Genomic DNA, 22,946 nt, shown 5'->3' with positions numbered 1-22,946 from the left:
AGGATGAATGTGTGTTTCAACTGACCTGTGAAAATGCCACTAGGATGTGTAGTAAGTGTGTGTGCGTGCGTGCGTGCGTCTGTGTGTGTGTGTGTGTGTGTGTAGGGAGAGAAATGTGTGTGTATAGGTAGAGGAGAGTATGTGTGTTTGTGTGTGTGTGTGTGTGTATGTATGTGTGTGTGTTGCTCTTAATTTAAACCTGTGTTAACTCAGTTAAAGAATAAAAAAATAAAAAGTAAAAAAAAGTAAAAACACGGTATAAAACCTCTCAGTTGCTTAACATTCGTACGGCTTGATGACTTACGAAAAGTGCTTTTCCATATTGTTAGCATTCCAAGTGCCAGTGATATTCCAGCAATGATTGCCCAAAGCTATTTTCAGTTACATTAGGCTGTGTATCAGTTATGCCTCCCCTCGGTCAGAGAACAACTCACTTTTCCAACACAGTCATTTGCAGTTCAGTTCAGTTGCTCAAGGAGGCGTCACTGCGTTCGGACAAATCCATATAGGCTACACCACATCTGTTTGGTTTTTTTATGTTTTTTGTTTGTTTGTTTGTTTTTTTTAATGTGCCCAGACTTTCTTAGGTCGACAACAGTTTTATTTCATATATAAATTCATTATATCCATTCAGAATAAATGGGGTAAAAAAGAAAAGAAAAATGAAAATATATGAATACAGTGAACATTAACAATAACAGATGTAAGTCATTCTAGTCCATCACATAATCAACTCAAAAACGTGACAATAATCAAAACCAAAACCCAGAATTCCATAACTATGTCATAGTAATCAATAGCATTTATGGAATAAATCACCCATACGAAAAAAAGGCATACAACTTTTCATATACTGATTTGGGGCATGTGGGAAAAAACAGAAGAAGAAAAAAGTCCCAAGACAATAATATGGAAGGAAGCCGAACAAATTATACAATTATGTGTGCAAACCTTAAAATCAGTCATAAAGACAGTCACGTGGACGACCAGGCAGACAGGTATCCAGACAGACAGACAGACACAGACAGACAGACAGTCCCTCCCCCATTTCCTATCTAACAACCCTATCTTGTTCCTCCAAGAGTCCAGTGGTTCCTATCCTATTTCTGTAGGCAGACTTTCTTATATATATATATATATATATATATATATATATATATATATATATATATATATATATATATATATATAAACAGGTGGTGACATCTATCTTGACTTCTGTGGGTCGGCATATAAACATAAATAGATAAGACAGAGTATAGAGAGTGTCCCCATCTTGATTTAGTTGTCATGTATAAAAGTATACAAGTACTAGTAGTTGGTCACTACTCTTCTGCCCACTGGTTCAAGTTATTATTGATAAGAAGAACACTGAATAAATGAAGGTGTCCTTTCACATTACTGATAGTACAGTTTTATTATAGCATTTCTCTATTACTAATTAAGTAAATATCTGAAATTATGGTGACAATAGAACACCACTTTCATCAAGTTTCATTCAATTCAAATTTTACTCCATTCAATTCTTACATAAAAATATTCACACAGTTGGAAAATAAAAAAAGAAGAAAAAAGAATGTGTCCATGACCATACTCGGACAGATCATTCAGTTAGAGTTTACGATATTGTAAAAATCTGTAATAATCAGTACCGTAGTTGTAAAGGCGGTGCCTCACAAATGTCACATTCTCCATGAGTATAAGTTGTCTATAATAACTCAGAAAGAGAGCTCTCTTTAGCTCACACATGGACAATGTCAATGCATTATAGGGAAGCCAAACCCTTTCAAAGTATATCTGTGTTCCATTTATTCTGCTGTTATATTTCTCAATATCTATTTTTAATCATACTTTTTAAATAGAAGATACTAAGTAAAATGATTTGTATTTTGCATTTATATATATATATATATATATATATATATATATGAAATTTTGCTAATAAAATAATCAATTCCAGGACTTGATCAGTGTTTTGGTATGATTTTATACCAAATATAATCAGCAATTCTGAAAGAGTTAGACCCCTGCACTTTTGACTATTTTCTGATAGCCAAGCTCTTTCTGTCCAAAAGTTCGGATAAATATGACAGCTCCCAAAAATAGGGATTGAATCTTCCTCCTCACCACAAAAATGCATAAAGGACTGTCTACAAGTTTGCGGATAAATAAGAACCTTTGAGTTGGTATCGGCTTATGAAGTATTTTAATGTGAAACCATCTGAGCTTGCTGTTGTTTGTCACTTTATGGTTTGAGGAATATTTTTTACCAGGTTAAAGTATCGTCTGAGTAAACTCGCTGCCACATTTTGTACACTATAGTGAATCAGGGGGTTAATGGTGGTCTGTGAATGACTTGTAAATATTTTTTAGCACTACTACCCTTTATCACATGCCATGTTTTGGATCTTTCCAACGTAATTGTTATTCAAAACTTCCACTCTACATTTTTGTTTCAAAATCTTTCATGGCTTCTATTATTCTAGCATTGATTAAAACACTGGTTGACAGTCCCTGATATAAACTCATTATAAAAATTACCATCAGCATTCACTAGGTCACCAATTCTCATCATACCATAATCAATCCACTCTTTAATGTGTACAGTTTTGTTGCTCCTTACAATATTAACATTATAATGAATACATTCACACAAAAACTCTCTGGGGCACACATAATATAAAGCTTTTTATGATGTTTGGCAGCATCAAACCAAACCAAATATTTGCATACTCTCCTCCAGTTGTAAGATTTCTGGACATATACACGTAAGAACTTTTTTCAATAATGAATCAGATCCCAAAATTTAACGAAACCATCTGATTTTCATAGCTGAAAAAAAGGAAAATATATCTTCCATTTTCAGGTCTCCCTGTTCATATGAAGAACAAACAGTTGTTTGTTTCATTTTCCCTTTTCCATTACTCCATAGGAATTTATAAAAGCAACTGTTTAATTCACAGAGAAATTGGTGTGGTGGATCTGGTAGATTCATTAGCAAATGAACGATTTTAGAGACAGCTAGAGACACGATTACTGTTATATTTTGCCGAGTGGTGTCAGATGCCTTTTTGACCAACATCTGTTAAGCAGATACCTGACCAGCAGGGTAACCCAACTCGCTTAGGACTTGGGGAGGGGGCGTGTGTGTGTGTGGGGGGGGGGGACAAATAAGAAATATATAATTTGGTGAACAGTTAAAATGCATAAAACAAAATAGACAGACAAATGAATGAATGGAATGAATGAAATAGAACAAAACCAAATGAAAGCAAAATGGTCGTACAATGGGCTGCATGGAATGAATGAAATAGAACAAAACCAAATGAAAGCAAAATGGTCGTACAATGGGCTGCATGGAATGAATGAAATAGAACAAAACCAAATGAAAGCAAAATGGCCGTACAATGGGCTGCATGGAATGAATGAAATAGAACAAAACCAAATGAAGCAAATGGCCGTACAATGGGCTGCATGGAATGATGAATAGAACAAACAAATGAAAGCAAAATGGTCGTACAATGGGCTGCATGGAATGAATGAAATAGAACAAAACCAAATGAAAGCAAAATGGCCGTACAATGGGCTGCATGGAATGAATGAAATAGAACAAAACCAAATGAAAGCAAAATGGCCGTACAATGGGCTGCATACCTGGACACCATGGTAGAGCCAACTGACAGCTGCATTTTGACGTTTATCATCCATTTCTTTGTCATTTAGTATGGCTTCAGTGAAGTGCACACACACACACACACACACATGCACACGCACACGCACATGCACATGCACGCACACACCGCCCCCCCCCCCCCCCCCAATCCCCCTTGCACGAATGCATGTGGTGCTGGTATCCTGGAACTTCTGTTATCTTTACTTGCACACAGAAATAACGGGTCCACGCTCAGCCCTCCGCCGTAGTGATGTGAAATGCAGATGCAGTTGTCCTTGTAATCAGCACTCGTTCTAAAACCTTCCATGGAGGCGATAGTTCAGATTCTCATCCGTTACACTCAGCGACGAGATCCACTCAAGAGAAGATCAGTGTAAAGTCAGGCAGGAAAAGTTCAGATCAGTTCAGGCACTGAAGGAAAATACAGTCAGATGACATTCATCTAATGATGTTGCTGGTGTCAGTCTCTCTCGGAGACGGTGGAACTTCTGTGCCTGGTTCAGTCAAGTTGTTGAGTTGCAGCGCCTGCTGTGGCTGTACAGTTCGATTCTGGATCGGAAGGCTCTGTTGCAGTTGTCGCAGGTGAAAGTCGCGCCTGGCTCGGGTACGGATTCTGCCCTCTGCCGTCTGCGCTCTCTTCCCTGTTCCCAGTGCTGTTCTCTCTTCTCCTCGCTCCTCTGGACACATGCATTCACGGTCCTTCTCCAGCTGTTGCGGTCTTCAGCCAAGGCTGACATTGACGCGCACCCATACATAGATACATGCACACACACACACACACATACACAATCACCCATACTCACACACGCAGTAGAGTACGTGCGCGCGCGCGCGCGCGCGCGCACACACACACACACACACACACACACACACACACACACACACACACACATGTAAATCTACACATTGTTTTCCGAGCAGAGATTCCTTCGTCCTCTGGAAGAACGTGCTCTGCTACATCTGACTGTGTGTCAAACCTCATATGTGACAGGGATTCCTTCTGCCGTGAGTCTGGCTTTTCTTTCCATTGTGTGGCATGTCAGTGTCTGTGGCTTTTCTTTACCTTGTGTGGCATGTCAGTGTCTGTGGCTTTTCTTTACCTTGTGTGGCATGTCAGTGTCTGTGGCTTTTCTTTACCTTGTGTGGCATGTCAGTGTCTGTGGCTTTTCTTCCCTTGTGTGGCATGTCAGTGTCTGTGGCTTTTCTTCCATTGTGTGGCATGTCAGTGTCTGTGGCTTTTCTTCCCTTGTGTGGCATGTCAGTGTCTGTGGCTTTTCTTCCATTGTGTGGCATGTCAGTGTCTGTGGCTTTTCTTTACCTTGTGTGGCATGTCAGTGTCTGTGGCTTTTCTTCCCTTGTGTGGCATGTCAGTGTCTGTGGCTTTTCTTCCCTTGTGTGGCATGTCAGTGTCTGTGGCTTTTCTTCCCTTGTGTGGCATGTCAGTGTCTGTGGCTTTTCTTCCCCTTGTGTGGCATGTCAGTGTCTGTGGCTTTTCTTCCCCTTGTGTGGCATGTCAGTGTCTGTGGCTTTTCTTCCCTTGTGTGGCATGTCAGTGTCTGTGGCTTTTCTTTACCTTGTGTGGCATGTCAGTGTCTGTGGCTTTTCTTCCCTTGTGTGGCATGTCAGTGTCTGTGGCTTTTCTTCCATTGTGTGGCATGTCAGTGTCTGTGGCTTTTCTTCCCTTGTGTGGCATGTCAGTGTCTGTGGCTTTTCTTCCCTTGTGTGGCATGTCAGTGTCTGTGGCTTTTCTTCCCCTTGTGTGGCATGTCAGTGTCTGTGGCTTTTCTTCCCTTGTGTGGCATGTCAGTGTCTGTGGCTTTTCTTACCTTGTGTGGCATGTCAGTGTCTGTGGCTTTTCTTTCCCTTGTGTGGCATGTCAGTGTCTGTGGCTTTTCTTCCCCTTGTGTGGCATGTCAGTGTCTGTGGCTTTTCTTTACCTTGTGTGGCATGTCAGTGTCTGTGGCTTTTCTTTACCTTGTGTGGCATGTCAGTGTCTGTGGCTTTTCTTTCCCTTGTGTGGCATGTCAGTGTCTGTGGCTTTTCTTTACCTTGTGTGGCATGTCAGTGTCTGTGGCTTTTCTTCCCTTGTGTGGCATGTCAGTGTCTGTGGCTTTTCTTCCCTTGTGTGGCATGTCAGTGTCTGTGGTTTTTCTTCCCTTGTGTGGCATGTCAGTGTCTGTGGCTTTTCTTTCCTTGTGTGGCATGTCAGTGTCTGTGGCTTTTCTTCCCTTGTGTGGCATGTCAGTGTCTGTGGCTTTTCTTCCCCTTGTGTGGCATGTCAGTGTCTGTGGCTTTTCTTTACCTTGTGTGGCATGTCAGTGTCTGTGGCTTTTCTTCCCTTGTGTGGCATGTCAGTGTCTGTGGCTTTTCTTCCCTTGTGTGGCATGTCAGTGTCTGTGGCTTTTCTTCCCTTGTGTGGCATGTCAGTGTCTGTGGCTTTTCTTCCCTTGTGTGGCATGTCAGTGTCTGTGGCTTTTCTTCCCTTGTGTGGCATGTCAGTGTCTGTGGCTTTTCTTCCCTTGTGTGGCATGTCAGTGTCTGTGGCTTTTCTTTCCCTTGTGTGGCATGTCAGTGTCTGTGGCTTTTCTTCCCTTGTGTGGCATGTCAGTGTCTGTGGCTTTTCTTCCCTTGTGTGGCATGTCAGTGTCTGTGGCTTTTCTTTACCTTGTGTGGCATGTCAGTGTCTGTGGCTTTTCTTCCCTTGTGTGGCATGTCAGTGTCTGTGGCTTTTCTTTCCCTTGTGTGGCATGTCAGTGTCTGTGGCTTTTCTTCCCTTGTGTGGCATGTCAGTGTCTGTGGCTTTTCTTACCCTTGTGTGGCATGTCAGTGTCTGTGGCTTTTCTTCCCTTGTGTGGCATGTCAGTGTCTGTGGCTTTTCTTTACCTTGTGTGGCATGTCAGTGTCTGTGGCTTTTCTTTCCCTTGTGTGGCATGTCAGTGTCTGTGGCTTTTCTTCCCTTGTGTGGCATGCCAGTGTCTGTGGCTTTTCTTTACCTTGTGTGGCATGTCAGTGTCTGTGGCTTTTCTTTACCTTGTCTGGCATGTCAGTGTGTGTGGCTTTTCTTCCATTGTGTGGCATGTCAGTGTCTGTGGCTTTTTCTTCCCCTTGTGTGGCATGTCAGTGTCTGTGGTTTTTCTTTCCCTTGTGTGGCATGTCAGTGTCTGTGGCTTTTCTTTACCTTGTGTGGCATGCCAGTGTCTGTGCAAATGCACTCTATAATTCTTCTTCTCTCCTTCTACTCCTTCTTCCTGTATTCTTTGAAGTCATTGTTGCTTCGCACAGTGGAGCAATTCTCCATATTTTTCCAGGTCTGTCGGTTGTGTGTCAAAGCCTGGATCTCTACGAAATGGTTTACTTGTCTACGCTACAGTACTGTTTCAAGTGTTGCATGGTGAATTTTTTGCAGGCGGGTGCCAACGTTGGATTGAGCAATAACTGTCAGGTTTTTTGTTTTTTGTTTTTTTCATGCTGAACGCTGGAGATGATTATGGCACAACGCAGATGTGAACACGCTAGATGTCAACTTGTGATTAATAAAACAGCCACATCATCTGTCAGGCATTGGCCGTCTGACCCAGTGTTCACCAGTGATTAGAGTTTGAGGCCCAGTTTCGGCATGATGTAGTGTGTCGTTGGGAAAACTGACTTCCTCACTTCACCCAGCCTTTGAATGGCTCACCTAACTTCGGTCGGGGAAAATGATTAAAACGGCGGAAGGAGAGGACTGGGCCCCGAATTGCTATGCCAACACGGTGGGCATGAATTCGCTGCTCCAAAGGACGTGAAGTGGCAACCGGACGTTAATCGAACAATGAATGTCATGGTGTTGAGGGGGGAAATGTTTCAGGAAGCTGTCGACAGCTGTCATCAGCGTGTTGTCGGGGCTTCATGACTGTCATGTTGTTTCAGGGGTGAAGCTCGGGGATGGCTGTAGAGGGAATTCACTTTGTGTTTCTGGGGCTTTCTGTAGAACCACAGACGTGTGTGCGTGTTACCTCTCTCACAACGAAAGAAGCGGCGACCGATGCAGTGAGTCTACTTTGTCATATTTTTTCTTTGTGTATGCGCGCGCGTGTGTGTGTGTGTGTGGAGTGGGGTGCGGGGGAGGGCGTGGTGACGGGGGATTCGAGGAGGGGTTGGGAGGTGTCAGTCTGTGTACCTGTCCCTGTCTTTTTCTGTCTATCTCTTGTCTGTCTGCCTTAATCTATGATTTTTGTGCCTGAGGTTACCAAAGTTACTAACAGGAGTTCGGTAAACTGCTAGAACAGCCAAAAGCTAAATTAGATATGGATACGGGTGGAACGTTAGAAGATTTTGTTGACGGTATAAAATCAGCCTGCCAGTGCATGGTAAAAAATGTGAAATATTCAAGGTGTGTCGAAATCAAAAATTACTGAAAAGATTGATATATTAGAGTGGAACCAAAAGCGTGTTTTGCAGCCCTGAAAATAGTGCCAGCCGAAAGAAGCAAACAATTCCAAACGAAGTTCCAAATAAAACGGACAGTATTTTCAACAACAAAAAATACAGAAGCTGAGGTGCAAATGGCGGTAGCGAAAGAAAGGATAGAAAAGGCTTGTGGGGTTGACGGCCTTTCCGCTGAAATGCTTAAAATCAACGGAGGGAGGAGTAAGTTTCCTGATAAAGCTTTTAAACTCCATCTTTGACAAAGGTGTATATCCTGGTGGTGGTGTGTCCATCGAGATCGATGATGACCATCGTTGTCATCCAGCTGGGGGATGGGGGGAGGGTGGTGGTGGGGTGGGGGAGAGGATGCTCATGAATCTATCTGTGAATGCGCAGATGGCTGAATAGTCCAATCTGCGCACGAAATGTTCGCTGACAGTTGGGGCAGACAAAGACAGGCATATCATTGTCAGGGAGCTTGTTTGCCCGTGACTTTCTGGCCTGCCTCTTCTGAACAGCTGCAGCAGTCCTGTTGGCCTCGCACAACTTGGCGCCTTTGTGCACAGCAGCGCGCCATTTGTCACGGTCCACTGCAGATTACTCCCAGGAGTCCGGGTTGATATCAAACGCTTTAAGAGAGACTTTCAGAGTATCTCTGAAGCGCTTCTTCTGACCTCCATGTGATCTCTTCCCTTGTTGCAGCTCGCCATAGAAGAGCCTTTTGGGCAGCCGATGGTCTGGCATGCGCGCCACGTGTCCAGCCCAGCGAAGCTGGGACTGCATCAGGATGGTGAAGATGCTGGGAAGGGTGGCTTTTGCGAGCACCTCTGTGTCTGGGGTCCTGTCTTGCCACTTGATGTTCAGTAGCTTCCTGAGGCATGTTGTGTGGAAGTGGTTCAGCTTCTTGGCATGTCGTTGGTACACTGTCCAAGTTTCGCAGGCGTACAGTAGTGTGGGGAGAACTACTGCTCTGTAGACCTTTAGCTTGGTCTCAAGACTAATGCCTCTTCTGTTCCAGACATTTGCACTGAGTCTGCCAAAAGCTTGCGCTTGCTCTTGCAATCCTGACGTTCACTTCCTCGTCGATGGTTGCATTTCGTGACAGTGTGCTGCCAAGGTATGTGAACCGCTCCACCGCAATGAGTCTCTGACCGTTGACTGTAATGTTGGGCTCAACGTAGGGTTTCCCTGGGGCTGGCTGATGGAGAACTTCAGTTTTCCTCGTGCTGATGGTAAGGCCGAAGTTCCTGCTGGCAGTGGCAAACTTGTCGACGCTGAGTTGCATGTCAGCTTCAGATCCAGCGTTGAGGGCACAATCATCAGCAAACAAAAAGTCTCTGATGATGTCTGTCATGACCTTCGTTTTTGCTTGAAGCCTTCTGAGGTTAAACAACTTGCCATCTGTTCGGTACTTTAGGCCGATTCCAACATCACTATCTCTGAAGGCATCAGTAAGCATTGCAGAGAACATGAGGCTGAACAGCGTTGGAGCCAGGACGCAGCCTTGCTTGACACCATTTGTGACAGCAAAAGGAGCAGATGTTTCGCCATTGTCCTGGACTCGAGCCTGCATGCCTTCATGGAATTGGCTGACCAAGGAAATAAATTTCCGAGGGCATCCGTACTTGGCCATGATCTTCCACAGTCCCTCTCTACTCACAGTGTCGAAGGCCTTAGTGAGGTCGACATAGGTGGAGAACAGATCAGCATTTTGCTCCTGACATTTCTCTTGCAGCTGCCTTGCAGCAAACACCATGTCGGTGGTTCCGCGCTCTTTCCGGAATCCACATTGGCTCTCAGGCAAATGACCTTGGTCAAGGTGTGCTGTAAGGCGGTTTAGTAGGATCCTGGCAAGTATGTTGCCTGCGATGGAGAGCAAGGAAATGCCCCGATGGTTATCACAGGCTTGCCGGTTCCCCTTTCGCTTGTACAAGTGAATGATAGATGCATCTTTGAAATCCTGGGGGATCGTCTCTTCTTTCCACATGAGTGAGTACAGCTGATGGAGCTTCTCAGTCAGCACAGTGCTTCCATCCTTGTAGACCTCTGCTGGTATGGAGTCTGAGCCAGGTGCTTTGCCACTGGATAGCAGACGGATTGCTTTCTGGGTCTCAAGAAGTGTTGGCGGATCGTCCAGTGCTTCGTTGATGGGGACTTGTGGGAGACGGTCTATGGCTTCATCATTTATGGAGGAAGGGCGATTTAAGACACTGTTGAAGTGCTCAGCCCAGCGTTCCAGAATTTTCTCCTTCTCGGTGATCAAGGTATTCCCATCTGCACTGAGGAGGGGGGATGATCGTGAGGATGTGGGGCCGTAGACTTCTTTTAAGGCATCATAGAACCTCTTCATATCGTGCCTGTCAGCATATCCCTGGATCTCATCAGCTTTGTCACTCAGCCACTTATCCTGCATCTGGCGTAACTTTTGCTGAACAGTCCTGCGGATGGCATCATACGCATCCTTTTTTGATGTGGACTTTGGGTTGCTCAGGTAGGCTTGATGCAGACGGCGTTTCTCATCCAGAAGCTGCTTGATTTCATCACAGTTTTCATCGAACCAGTCTTTGTGCTTTCTGGTCATGGGTCCCAGGGTCTCTGAAGCTGTACTATAGATCAGCTCACGCAGGGTCCTCCAGTCAGACTCCACATTCTGGTTGTCCAGAGAGGCGGATTCCAGACGATCTTCCAGCAGCTCCACAAAGGACTGTTTGATGGTGATGTTATTCAGCTTAGCGATGTTGAGCCGTTTTGGAGCCTTCTGGCCTTGGGGGCGTCTCTTGGGCTGGATTCGAATATTCAGCTTCGAGACTACAAGGTGATGGTCTGTCCAACACTCGGCGCCGCACATGGTCTTTGTGACACGTACATCTTGCCTATCCCTTTTCCTGACGATGACGTAATCGATGAGATGCCAATGCTTTGAGCGTGGGTGCATCCATGACGTCCTGTTATGGGTAGGGAGGCAGAAAACTGTGTTGGTTATCAGCAGTTCGTGCTCTGCACAAGTCTGAAGCAAAAGCAATCCATTTGGGTTGCAGTGGCCCACACCGTGCTTTCCAATCACTCCATCCCAGGAGATGTAGTCAGAGCCAACTCTAGCATTGAAGTCCCCGAGAATGATGAGCTTGTCTGCTTTAGGGATAGCAGCAATGACAGAGTGAAGGTCCTCGTAGAACTTCGCCTTCACTTCATCCGGGTTGGTCATGGTTGGGGCGTAGGCACTGACAATGGTGAGGTGCTTCTGGCCAGATGCCAGTGGGAGTTTCATGGTCATAAGCCTATCGTTGACTCCCTTTGGGATTCCAGCTAGCTTGCTGACTTTTTTTTTTTTAGCATTATTCCTCTTGATTCCGTGGGAACATAGGGCCGCAACAACACTCCTCCAACGCACCGGCTCTGGCTGGTCCTCTTCAGTTCGGCCCACGTCATTCCGGCCGCCCTTGTCTCTGCCCCAATGCTTCTCCGCCAGGTCTGCTTTGGACGGCCAACTTTCCTTTTCCCCTGTGGGTTCCAATCAAGAGCCTGTCTTGTGATGTTTGTTGTAGGCTTGCGTAGTGTATGGGCCTATCCATCCCCATTTCCGTTTCTTGATTTCCGTCTCCAGTGGGGCCTGTTTTGTCATGTTCCAAAGTTCTTCATTGGAGACAACCTCTGGCCATGTGATGTTCAGGATGTTTCTTAGACATCTTAGCTTGCTGACAAGTGCTGTTTTTACTGCAAAACCAACGCCAGCCTCACGTCGCTCTTCGCTTCCTCGCCCACTTCACAGAAGAAGGTGTAACCAGATCCTTTCGGTGTCTCATCTTGCTCTCTGCACTCCACAGTGCGTTGCTGTAACCGCCTTCCTATCCGTTGAACCGATAGGTTTCTTCCGCAGATTCTGCCAGATCCAGACTTCGCATGCATGGGTAGACACACCCCGGGGGCCAACTGCGTGTGCCATGCACACAGCACGGTGGAGCAAGATGGCCGTCGGTGGCTCTCCTGAGCCAATGCCCTTTTATGGATCTCCATAAGGGTGTCTAGCCACCCGCCTCACCAGTCCCGGAAGGGAGCGGTGGAAGTGCCGGTTTAGTCGCCGGCAACCCGACCCTGAACAGGTTGTACTGGATTACAGTTACCAGTAGCAGATCTAATGACCTGACCTGACTCTCCACACTCCACTATTCCGGGGCCAAACTCCACTGTGCTAACGGGACTTTTCTTTCTTTTCTTTCTCATAAAATGACCGAAACAAAGGCCATACTCCATTATTAAAAAGGAAAATTTCCTACTTTTTCTTAACATACACTGACCACAATCTGGGCCACACTCCACTATTCCGGGGCCAAACTCCACTGTGCTAACGCGACTTTTCTTACTTTTTCTTCTCATAAAATGACCGAAACAAAGGCATACTCCATTATTAAAAAGGAAAATTTCCTACTTTTTCTTCATATACACTGACCACAATCTGGGCCACACTCCACTATTCCGTGGCCAAACTCCACTGTTCTAACAGGGACTTTTCTTACTTTTTCTTCTCATAAAATGACCGAAGCAAAAGGCCATACTCCATTATTAAAAAGGAAAAATTTCCTACTTTTTCTTCACAAACACTGACCACAATCTGGGCCACACTCCACTATTCCGGGGCCAAACTCCACTGTGCTAACGCGACTTTTCTTACTTTTCTTCTCATAAAATGACCGAAACAAAGGCCATACTCCATTATTAAAAAGGAAAATTTCCTACTTTTTCTTCACATAACTGACCACAATCTGGGCCACACTCCACTACTCCCGAGCCAAACTCCACTGTTCTCATACATATACGGCAATCACAGTAACATTATATTTGTGTACCTAATCAATTCATATCGAAACTGTATGTATACATAACTTTATGTACATACAAAAATCAAGTCATATCAAAGTTAATGAAAAGGGATTCCATGACAAAATAAAAGGAGTCAAAGACTGACCAGCTGCACAAAGGCCACTTTGTAGTCGTCTTTCTTTGCCACCACATGGCCTCTGGTGGGGTGTTTGATGTCATCTCCTGCCATAACTTTAGTTCTGACGTCCAGCACAGGAACATTGTAGATTTTCTCCAGGTAGTTCTTGATGTCTATAACACTCATCTGGGGGTGTACAATGAAGCGGACCTGGTTGTTGGGAATGTCCCTTTTGGGCCGTACCAGCTTCATCCAGAAGTGGGGCATCACCACCTGGAGCTGTGGGTTGCCATGCCAGTACACCGGGTACTTAGGCACTCGCCGCCTCCACAGGGCAACAACTGTAGCCCCTTCAATTTCGTCGCCATGCTTGTTTGTCCAAACACACATACACACAGCTTGACCACAGAAAGAGAGAAAGAGAGAGAGAGAGAGAGAGTGTGTGTGTGTGTGCGTGCATGTGTGTGTCTTTGTGTGTGTGTGTGTGAGAGAGAGACAGAGAGAGAGAGAGCGAGCGAGCGTGCGTGCGCGCGCGTGTGTGTGTGTTGTGTGCATGTGTGTGTGAGAAAGAGAGAGGGGAAGAAAAGGTTGTATGCATCTTTCTAACTGACAGTCATGTTGGCTGCAGGTTACTACAGCCCGAACTGGAAGATCCACCCCATGATGTTGAAGACCAACAAAGCGCCTGGCACCCCCGTCAGAGGACCAGGTGAGAATGACTGCACCCACCACCTTCATCTTGATTTCTTTTTTCTTTGTTTTATTGGGGTATTATTTATTTACTATCGGTATGCAGTCATGCCAAATATGCGTGTGAATGACTCTCTCTGTGTCTCTGTGTCTCTGTCTCTCTGTGTCTCTGTCTGTCTGTCTCTCACTCTGTCTCTCTCTCTCTCTGTCTCTCTCTGTTCCTGTCTCTCTCTTCTGACTCTCTCTCTCTCTCTGACTCTCTGTCTGTCTTTCTGCCTCTGTCTGTCAGTCTCTCTGTCTGTCTGTCTCTGTCTCTCTCTGTCTCTGTATGTCTGTCTCTCTCTGTCAGTCTCTCTCTCTCTGTCAGTCTCTCTCTGTCTGTCTGTCTCTGTCTCTCTTTCTGTTTCTCAGTCTCTCTGTCTCTGTCTCTCTCCATCCCTCCTTCTCTCTTTCCCTCCTCGCCCCTCTCTCACTCAGTAACACACATGCGCGCACACACACATTCGAACACAAACACTGTGACACACGCGGGCATGCATGAGCGTACACACGCACATACATACACGTACGAGTACGCGCATCCATACGTGCACGCGCACACACTTACGCATTTTCATTTAGATACACACACATATGCGCATGCGAACTCTCTGTCTCTCTGACTTTCTCGCACGCACGCACACACACACACACACACACACACACACACACACACACACACAACACTTAACATTAAACACACTTAGAGACACAGACAGACAGACAGACAGACAGACACACACACACACACACACACACACACCACACACACACACACACACACACACACACACACACACACACACACACACAGAATGTGTCACAAAGCCCCAAAGCCTTGATGTACAGTATAATTAAAAAAATTTCCAGACACCACCACGTCCTCTGTGATCAAAGAGAGAGAGAGAGTGTGTGTGTGGCAAAGCTCCAAAGCCTTGATGCACAGTGTGATTTCCAGGCACCACCCCGTCCTCTGTGATCATTGAAACCATCCTGGAACACGTGGCCAAGGCTGTACAGAAACACCCCATCCTGGTCAAGGAGATCAACCTGTATGAGAGAAACCAGGTGAGATGACATGGTCACCCAGGTGTCAAGTATCTCTATCTTTAGTTGTTGTTTAGCATAAATCATAATTATTTCAGTCGTAACTTCCGGCATCCACAGCCAGGTTGTCATGTGTCTTTCTGAAGGATGTTTAACGCAAGTTTGTTTCAGTGTACCTTTTGTTTACCTGAGTAGCTAGCTGAATAGGTAGCAAGTGCAGCATTGACTTGTTTTTGTGTGCCTTGTGCATGGAGAGAGTTACCGTTCTTTATTGTTTGTTAATCATTCACTCTTCCAGCCTCATTTTTTCTTTGCTAATCAAGCAACACGGTTTGGTTTGGTGTGTGTGCAGAAAGATCTGACAGGTTCCACAGTCACCTATTGCACCATTCGGCAGGTGTGGAGAGACTGAAAACCAGCGCTGACGTCATCCGACGCATGGATCAAATTGACGCTTTTAACAAGGTGTGTCCTCTGACCGTTGTTGGTTTGAAGAACTTCCTTTTTATTATTTATCATTATTATTGTTGTTGGTGGTGGTGGTGGTGGTGGTTTGAATAACTTCCTTATTGTTATTATTATTATTATTATTATGATAGTTTAATTCTTTTTTTCCCTTTTTTTTTTGCTCGTTGTACACGACCAATTATGGTGGTGACTGTCCTCATCAGTGATTTATTTTCTTTGTCAATTAAGTTTCTCTGTTTCATACTTCTGTAAGTGATAAGAATTTCTTTTGCATAAAACGTTTATAAACAAACTTAAAAGTACTGTTATAAGAATGTCAACAATATTAACAATTCCACGATGCTATGTCTGTGTTCTTGTTTTCCACAGACCATTGGCTGATTCGGGAAGTATGACCTAACGATGGTTTAATCTAACAAACCTGACTCTGATACAGGATAATGAATAACGAATGTTGATGGTGTCAGTGGTTTAACGAACCTGGTTCTGTGAAAGCAGAATGGTTGAATGAACCACGCTCTGTCATAAAAGAATGATTCTATCTCTATCAGTAGAATGGTTTAACAAATCTGATTCTGTCACAGAGAGAAGAACGGTTCTATCTCAATCAAGAGAATGGCTTAACAAACTTATTCTGTCGCCGGAAATTCGATGATGAATGTTTACAGTTTCAGTGGTTTAACAAACAAACCTTGGTATATCACAGGAGAATCAATAATGAATGTCAGTTTCGTCAACGGTTTCACAAATCTGATTCGGTCACAGGAGAATGTGTGACGAATGTGTACATTGTCAGCGGTTGAACAAATCTTATTCTATCATAGGACCATCGGTCAAGAATGTCAACAATGTCGATGGTTTGATAACCTGATTCTGTCAGGAGAAATAGTAAAGAATATCTTTGTAATATCACAGAGGAGAAACATTAGAATATATCTTTTTTTATGTCACAGGAGAGGATATCCTCGTTATGTCAGAGGAGAATAAAGAATGTCACACACAGAAACGTTAAAGATTATCTTCGTTATGTCACAGGAGAAAGAGTAAAGAATATCTTCTTTATATCACACGAGAACCAGTCACAAAAATGTCAGTATTCTAACACACCTGGCTGTGTAACAGGAGAACAGGTAACGAATATACTCCGTGTCAGTGATCTGACATACCTGGCTGTGTAACAGGAGAACAGGTAACGAATGTACTCCGTGTCAGTGATCTAACACACCTGGCTGTGTAACAGAAGAACAGGTAACGAATGTACTCCATGTCAGTGATCTAGCTGTGCAACAGGAGAGCAGGTAACAAACATCATTAGTGTCAGTAATCGAACACACCTGGCCGTGTGACAGAAGAACTGGTAACAAATGTCCTCAGGGTCAGTGGTCTAACACACCTGGCTGTGTGGTAGGAGAACCACTGGTCTAACACACCTGGCTGTGTGACAGGAGATCCAGTGGTCTAACACACCTGGCTGTGTGACAGGAGATCCAGTGGTCTAACACACCTGGCTGTGTCACAGGAGAACCAGTGGTCTAACACACCTCGCTCTGTGTTGTAGGAGAACCAGTGGTCTAACACACCTTGCTGTGTGACAGGAGAACCAGTGGTCTAACACACCTGGCTGTGTGACAGGAGAACCAGTGGTCTAGCACACCTGGCTGTGTGACAGGAGAACCAGTGGTCTAATGCACCTGGCTGTGTGGTAGGAGAACCAGTGGTCTAACGCACCTGGCTGTGTCACAGGAGAACCAGTGGTCTAACACACCTGGCTGTGTCACAGGAGAACCACTGGTCTAACACACCTGGCTGTGTGGTAGGAGAACCACTGGTCTAACACACCTGGCTGTGTGGTAGGAGAACCACTGGTCTAACACACCTGGCTGTGTGACAGGAGAACCAGTGGTCTAACACACCTGGCTGTGTGACAGGAGAACCAGTGGTCTAACACACCTTGCTGTGTGACAGGAGAACCAGTGGTCTAACGCACCTGGCTGTGTGACAGGAGAACCAGTGGTCTAACGCACCTGGCTGTGTGGTAGGAGAACCAGTGGTCTAACACACCTGGCTGTGTGGTAGGAGAACCAGTGGTCTAACACACCTGGCTGTGTGGTAGGAGAACTAGTGGTCTAACACACGTGGCTGTGTGGTAGGAGAACCAGTGGTTTAACACACCTGGCTGTGTCGCAGGAGAACAGGTGGAAGAAGCGGGGCATCACCATGGCGGCAGTGAAGTACGGCATGCACATGGTGGACTCTGGGATCCCCCTCAACATGTCCGTCTTCTCCCATGACGGCACGGTCACCGTGGTGCAGGGAGGCGTGGAGATGGGACAGGGGCTGTTCATGAAGGTGAGGGGCACAGGGGGGGTGGGGGTGTGTGGGGGGGGTGTGGGTGTGGGTGTGGGTGTGGGTGGGGGTGTGGATATATGCGTGTGTATGTCTGCGTGCGTGCTTGTGTTTGTGCAGAGGTGCGTGCATGTGTGTGTGCGCATGTATGCGTGCATGTGCGTGCGTGGTTGTGTGTGTGCACGTGCGTGCGTGTGTGCATGCGTGAGCGTGTGTGCACATGCGTTCGTGCGTGTGTGCGTTTATGCATGCATGTGTGTGTGTGTGTGATCCCAGGTGGCCCAGGCTGTGGCCCATGGTCTGGGAATCCCCGTGGAGATGATCAAGGTTCGACCCAGCCTGACCTACGTGACGCCCAACAACAGTATCACGGGAGGCAGCACCACCAGTGAGAAAGCTGTCAACGTGAGTCCCTCGTTGTCCAGCCCCTAGGGAGTTTGTGTCACTCAAGGAGGTGTCGCTGCGTTGGGTACAAATCCATATACGCCACGCCACATGCTAGGCAGATGTCTGACCAGCAGCGTAACCCGACGCGCTTTGTCAGGCCTTGAGTGTATGCTTTGTGTATCTGTCAGAGTGGATTTTTTTTTAACATAAGAGAAGACCACGCTCTTGTTGCCATGGGTTTTTTTCAGTGCACCAAATGTGTACTGTACTCGGGACCTCGGTTTATCATCTCATCCGAAAGACTAGACACTCAGTTTGATGTTCCAGACAAACTTGGGAGAAAGCGCGAGAGTGGAATTTGAACCCACTCCCTCACGGACCCTCTGTATTAGCAGCTGAGTGTCTTAACCATTCTGCCACCCTCCTCCTACCCAAGGGAGCAGGATGGCAGAGTAGTTAACACGCTTACACGTCAGTACAGTGTCGGGTCAGGGGCATAGCCCTTGCTACTGGTACCATGTAACCCAGTACTACCTGCCGCATGTGAAGTCTCCCAACGACGGACCAGGCGGAGGAGGAAACCTTTCCCAACGACGGACCAGGAAACCTTTCCCAACGGCTGTGAAGGCGGAAGAGGATTACCAAAGGACAGGGGGAGCTCTTATCCTTGGCTGGAAGTCCCCCTAGGAGACGGAGCTCCGAAGAAAAAACCTGCACCTGCCGAGGCCGTCCTGTATGTGGCAGTATCTGCACCTGTGGGACTGTGAGCGTTACTAGAAAAAAAATCACCTGTGCTGGTCAGGCAATCAGGCTAATGTCGGAACGACGAGACACACACCGACAGATAAGCCTGCCTGCCTACTCATCCGTCGGAAGACTCCATCACGTCAGTACAATGTCCGTGATGGCCTGGGTTTGATTCCATGCTGTGGCCCTTTCTCACCAAGTTGGACCGGAAAATAAAACCGAGCGCTTTTTCATTGAGATGAGTAAACTTAGGACACGTGTGCAGCACGCGCTTGGCGCACTGAAAAAGAACCCATGGCAACAAATGTTTTGTCCTCCGAGACATATCTTGAGAAGAAATCCACTCTTCTTCTTCTGCGTTCGTGGGCTGCAACTCCCACGTTCACTCGTATGCACACGAGTGGGCTTTTACGTGTATGACCGTTTTTACCCCGCCATGTAGGCAGCCATACTCCGTTTTCGGGGGTGTGCATGCTGGGTATGTTCTTGTTTCCATAACCCACCGAACGCTGACATGGATTACAGGATCTTTAACGTGCGTATTTGATCTTCTGCTTGCATATACACACGAAGGGGGTTCAGGCACTAGCAGGTCTGCACATATGTTGACCTGGGAGATCGTAAAAATCTCCACCCTTTACCCACCAGGCACCGTCACCGTGATTCGAACCCGGGACCCTCAGATTGACAGTCCAACGCTTTAACCACTCGGCTATTGCGCCCGTCGAATCCACTCTGATAGGTACACAAATACATGTGCATGCAGTCGAGGCCTGACAAGCGCGTTGGGTCATGCTGCTGTCAGGCATCTGTCCAGCAGATGTCGAGGAGCGGATATGGATTTGCCCGCACGCAGTGATTCCTCCTTGAGAAACTGAAACTGAAACCATCCCCTACCGCCCGGACCCCTCCCCCCTCCCTTCTCCCGCTCCGCCCTGCTGTTTGAGATGTCCTCTCCTGTCCCAAACCAGGACAATTCCCCGTGTCAGTATTTGTGCAAACAAATGTGTCCCTCCCTGTCTCTGTCTCTGCCTTCACCTCTACACCCAGTCTCACTCTCCACTTTGGACCCGTTCTGTTTCTGCATTCCCCAGATTCAAACACTCCACAGGTGCCCGCCGTTCTTGGACCTTACACTTGTAGGAACAATCTCCCTCTTTAGCTTCATCAAGGACGGGCGCAATAGCCGAGTGGTTAAAGCGTTGGACTTTCAGTCTGAGGGTCCCGGGTTCGAATCACGGTGACGGCGCCTGGTGGGTAAAGGGTGGAGATTTTTACGATCTCCCAGGTCAACATATGTGCAGACCTGCTAGTGCCTGAACCCCCTTCGTGTGTATATGCAAGCAGAAGATCAAATACGCACGTTAAAGATCCTGTAATCCATGTCAGCGTTCGGTGGGTTATGGAAACAAGAACATACCCAGCATGCACACCCCCGAAAGCGGAGTATGGCTGCCTACATGGCGGGGTAAAAACGGTCATACACGTAAAAGCCCACTCGTGTGCATACGAGTGAACGTGGGAGTTGCAGCCCACGAACGCAGAAGAAGAAGCAGCTTCATCAGCTCTGTGCACTCAGCTCTTTCAAGTCTGGCCTTAAATTTTTACCTCTTCCCCAAATACCCCGCCTCCATCCTTCCCCTTCATCTTATGAAGCAGTCTGTTGTGTGACGATACTGATTGTTGTTTTGATTGGTGTTGCTGAACTGTTTGTGGCATGTTTGATTAGTTATTCATGCATTATTTGTCAGTTGGTCACCCCCCCCCCCCCCCCCAATAAAATCCTTTACAAAAAATCTGAAACTGTTTATTTTTTTCAAGCACTCTACATGATTCATTAAGGTATTCAATTACCGTAGCTGTTGTGTGGATCCATATGTATTTCTTTCCTATGTGTTTGTATGTGCATGCATGTGTCACTGCGTGCATGCGAGTGTGTGTGTGTGTGTGTGTGTGAGTGACCGACGTGTTATTATAAAACGCTTTGGAAGGTTTAATTGCTTTATATAAATGCTCTGTTATTATTATTATTAGTATTAGTAATAGTTTGTAGTAGATGTAGTATCATTCTTCTTATCATAATTCACTCATTTATTCATACATTCGTTTCTTTACTCATGTATTTATCTGATTGCGTGTGTTTGTGCGCGTGTGCAGGCGGCTCTGAAAGCCTGCCAGACACTGCAGGAGAGGCTGGAGCCGGTCAGAGCGGGCCTGGCTCGTGATGCCGACTGGAAAGATCTCGTACAGGCTGCCGTGAAGGCCAGTGTCAACTTGAACGTCACGTCCAGGTAGACTGCTCTCCCTTTTGTCGCACACATGCATGTTTATGTGAAGCAGGTCCATATACACAGGGATAGATATAGAAATCCATTCATATCTTTTTTACATTGCTAGTTTTTGGTTGCTGTTTTTCTTTTTTTTTTTTTTTGGGGGGGGGGGGGGGGTCAAAAGAAAAAAATGCATTGAATAAAAAGTTTCAATCAGAAAATTATTCCATCTTGGTCTTCACACACTAAAAAAAAGAAAAAAAAAACACACACAAAAACCTGTTTATTTTTGTCACAACCCGTAAGGGATTGGCCATGAACCCCCGCCCCTTCCCAGACTAGCTAACGTCCCGATAACACAACACGGAGACAGAGAAAAGTTCAGCTCGTTTTACCGTGGTCATGCAAACATACAGAAATAAATGAACAACACAAACCCAAGCATTACTCACACACACACAAAAATAACCTCTGTCTAACTACAGCACAACACAATTTGCAATCAACTGCAGCGCTGCCAGAGTTAAGGCATATGCTGACAGCCAAAGACGGACCACGCTGGTATTTGCCGGCTGGAGCTGGTCGGGCAAGAGGGACAGTGGGAACGGGAACGGGAGTGAGGGAGTTTCGGGATGACACGTTAGAGAAGGGGACGAGGACCATTCCAGACTTGTCCCGGAGACCCGTCGAAGGCAGTGGCACGGAAGGGAGGGAAACAGGAAAACCTGTAACACCTCGCTGGCTCTGTTGACTATGTTCTTTTTTTACTAATTGCAAAAGAGTACATTACCCCCCCCCTCCACTTATTTCTTCCTTAAGCAATATACATTACGCTAACCACAAATGGCAATAATATATTTCAGTTTCCATCATGCTAGTTCCGAATAATATAAACAGCACCAGCCGGGCTACATTACAATTACATCCACACCCAAAATGTTTGGGAAAATTTACATACTGCAATTAGACAATCACCATTGCAGAGCGGAAACAGTCCGAGCTGAATATAACTATGGCAAAATGATACACCCAAACAACAAATTTACTAATTTCCCCAAAATATTTAGATATAAAAGAAAGCTGGATTTAAAAGATTTCCACTAAAAAAACAACACCCCGACCTTGCAAGTAACCTAAACCTGACTTTAACGTCAACCAATATCACAATTCACAACACTACCTTAATATTACGCAGACAAACACAGACTCCCTCACCTGTCACCAGGTAAATGGGCACACCGCTGCCCAGGGTGAAACACAGACCCACACACAGAAAGAAGGGGGTGACAACGAACACACCCCACTTACTTCTGTAGGACGACACCAACAGCTCCCTCGCGTGGAACGGTGATCCGTCTCTTGACAGAGCTTGGCATCAAAGCCCAGAGAAATCTTTCTCACCTCACCACATTAGACTTCTGAACTCACTAGAGTTCACAAAACCGTTCAGGAGAAGGGACATGACATACACATATCCTCAGATATGCACGTGCAAAAGCATGAAGGGGGACAGAGGGGGGGGGTGAAGGAGAGGGATGGAAAGAGGGGGAGGAGGGGGAGAAAGGAGAGAGGGGGGAGAAGAGAGGGGGGAGAGAGAGGGGGGAGCGAGAAGAGGGGGAGGAGAGGATGAAAAGAGAGTTGCACATGAACACAAAGCATATATCACGTCACGAGCCTGACAACAACCCCCCTTCTTAAAATCAAACCAGCATGTTTGAATCTTTACCACATGTCGCGGCGAGTACACAAACGAATTTTTTTTTTTTTTTTTTTTACAAACCCAGGTGACAGGCTCTCCCGAATTTCCCATTTCCAAAAATAACATGCCACCCAGAGACACACACTACACATGTCAACAGAAAGGAACTTGTCTCAACGTGTAACCCAGTACAACAATTCCATCAATCAGGTCATACACATTTTGAAAATAAAGAGA

At 46.0% G+C, this 22,946-nt stretch overlaps 1 pseudogene; it reads right to left on the bottom strand.

Annotated features, from left to right (window-relative positions):
- The window catches only part of LOC143278465 (large ribosomal subunit protein uL23m pseudogene), a 16,595-nt pseudogene extending 2,962 nt beyond the window's left edge, over nucleotides 1-13,633 (bottom strand).
- Between the last annotated feature and the right edge of the window lie 9,313 nt (nucleotides 13,634-22,946).

Source organism: Babylonia areolata, unplaced genomic scaffold (genome assembly GCF_041734735.1).
Source record: "Babylonia areolata isolate BAREFJ2019XMU unplaced genomic scaffold, ASM4173473v1 tig00009467, whole genome shotgun sequence".
Classification (NCBI taxonomy): Eukaryota; Metazoa; Mollusca; class Gastropoda; order Neogastropoda; family Buccinidae; genus Babylonia; species Babylonia areolata.
The sequence above is the reverse complement of the archived record's forward strand: the minus strand, read 5'-3'. Positions and strand labels throughout refer to the sequence as shown.